The following is a 2,978-nucleotide window of genomic DNA, read 5'->3' on the forward strand; positions in this document are numbered from 1 at the left end:
AGATAATGCATTGAAGGTGGGAGCTTCCCTGTGTGAGACTGTCTGTGCCACAATGGTCAGACTGATTCGAATCTAAAAAAAGGGATTCACAGAATCTTACGTGGATTTATGCAGTTTTTGAGCAAAATGAAATGTAATTCTGCAAGATTCACCCCACAAACTTATATGTGTATGTGTGCATGTGTGTGTGTGCATATGGGAGCGGGGGTGGGGGGGAAGGGAGGTGAGGTTTATGAATGTTTTTGAGAGAGTGTGTTATGTGTGTGAGTGTGAGTGTAAAGGGGTATATGTCCGTGAGAGGGTGCGTGTGTGAGTGTGGGAGGGTATATGTGAGCTTATGAGAGAGGGTCTGCATGAGTGTATGGGTCTGTAGGAGTCTGTGTGCGTGTGTGTGTGTGTGTGTATCTGTCGTGTGTGTGTGTGTATCTGTCTGTGAGAGTGCAAATGTCGTGTGTGTGTATAGTGCAATGGGGTCACCCGTAGTGTGACATGAATCCAAGGACCCAGTTGAGGCCACCCCATAAGGACCGAACTCCTAGTCCAGCATCTCCAAATCAAACAATAAGACTTAGGTTTCATTGTCTAAGCATTTATTCATGCAAGCATGGGAGGTGTACACATCAGAAATGGTGCACAATTCTCTGACTTGCTGCAAAACAATTGTTTGACACTATTTTTCCAGATAACACTTTTTTCCATAAAAAGCTTACATATTTACAGGCTTTTGTCTCGAACAAATAATGTTTATTTTACTCTTGTTACTCACAGGGCTATATTATCCAATTGTATTCAAATCTGTACACATGGCTATAATATCCAATCAAGTCATTACATCTTCACATCTACTACTGTGAGAATGGGACCCGGGTTCAATTCCCGCCTCAGGTGACTGACTGTGTGGAGTTTGCACATTCTCCCCGTGTCGGCGTGGGTTTCCTCCGGGTGCTCCGGTTTCCTCCCACAGTCCAAAGATGTGCAGGTCAGGTAAATTGGCCATGCTAAATTGCCTGTAGTGTTTAGGTAAGGGGTAAATGCAGGGGTATGGGTGGGTTGCGCTTCAGCGGGGCGGTGTGGACTTGTTGGGCCGTAGGGCCTGTTTCCACACTGTAAGTCATCTAATCTAATCTAAAACTTTGTGAGTATCGAAAGGTCTTCGCTTTCAGATATTCCTGGTGTTGGTATCAGATTGCTGTACGAGGACTGAAGGCTGCAACTTCCGAATATACCCCTTAGACTTTGAGACAAGATCATTTAGAGTCATACAGTCATAAAGTCCTACAGCACAGAGACAGGCCCTTTGGCCCAAACTGGTCCATGCTGGCCATAATGTCCATCAATACTAACCCCATTTCCCTGCACTTGGCCCATATCCTTCCAAACCTTTCCTATCCATGTATTTGTTAATGTACCCGCCTCAACCACTTCTGATGGCAGCTCATTCCATATATATACCACCCTCTGTGTAAAACAGTTGCCCCTCAGGTTCCCTTTTATTCTTTCCCCTCTAACGTTAAACTGATAACCTCTAGTACTTAATTCCCCAACCCTGGGAAAAAGACTGAATGCATTCATCCTATCCATGCCTCTCATGATCTTATACTCTTTCATAAGAGTCTCAGTCTCCTACATGCTAAAGAAGTCCTAGCTTATCCACCCTCTCCCTATAACTTAGACTGCTGAGTCCTGGCAACATCCTTATAAATTTCCTCTGCACTCTTTCCAATTTAATAATATCCTTCCTCTAGCAAGGTGACTAAAACTGAACACAATTTTCCAAGTGCAGCCTCACCAACGTCCTGTACAACTGTAACGTAACTTTCTAACTTCTATACTCAATGCCATGACTGATGAAGGCCAAAAGCCTTCTTCATGCCCTGTCTACCTGTGACTCCACTGTCGGAGAACCGTGCACCTGTACTCCAAGATCCCTCTGTTCCACTGCACTCCATAAGGCCCTACCATTCACCATGAAACTCCTACCTTGATTTGACTTTCCAAAATGCAAGGCCTCACACTTATCTATACTAACCTTCACTTGCCATTGCTCGGCCCACTTCCCAGCTGATCAAGGTCCTGCTGCAATTTCTGATAACCTTCCTCACTGTCCACAATACCGCCTATTTTAGTGTCATCTGCAAACTTACTAAAAATGCCCTGTACATTATCATCCAAATAGAGTCATAGAATCATAGAGATGTACAGCATGGAAACAGACCCTTCGGTCCAACTTGTCCATGCCGGCCAGATATCCCAACCCAATCTAGTCCCACCTGCCAGCACCTGGCCCATATCTCTCCAAACCCTTCCTATTCATATATCCATCCAAATGCCACTTAATTGTTGCAATTGTACCAGCCTCCACCATTTCTTCTGACAGCTCATTCCATACCCGTACCACCCTCTGTGTGAAAGCGTTGCCCCTTAGGTCCCTTATACATCTTTCCCCTCTCACCCTAAACCTCTGCCCTCTAGTCCTGGATTCCCCCATCCCAGGGAAAAGACTTTGTCTATTTATCCTATCCATGTCCCTCATAATATTGTAAACCTCTATAAGGTCACCCCTCAGCTTCCGACGCTCCAGAGAAAACAGCCCCAGCCTGTTCAGCCTCCCCCTATAGCTCAAATCTTCCAACCCTGGCAACATCCTTGTAAATCTTTTCTGAACCCTTTCAAGTTTCACAACATCTTTCTGATAGCAGGGTGGCACAGTGGCTAGCACTGCTGCCTCACAGCATGTGAGACCTGGTTCAATTCCCGCCTCAGGTGACAGTCTGTGAGGAGTTTTCACATTCTCCCTGTGTCTGCATGGGTTTTTTTTTAGATTAGATTACTTACATTGTGGAAACAGGCCCTTCGGCCCAACAAGTCCACACCGACCCTCCGAAGCGCAACCCACCCAGACCCATTCCCCTACATTTACCCCTTCACCTAACACTACGGGCAATTTAACTTGGCCAATTCACCTAACCTGCACATTT

This window comes from Chiloscyllium plagiosum, chromosome 15, assembly GCF_004010195.1.
Source record: "Chiloscyllium plagiosum isolate BGI_BamShark_2017 chromosome 15, ASM401019v2, whole genome shotgun sequence".
Taxonomy (NCBI): domain Eukaryota; kingdom Metazoa; phylum Chordata; class Chondrichthyes; order Orectolobiformes; family Hemiscylliidae; genus Chiloscyllium; species Chiloscyllium plagiosum.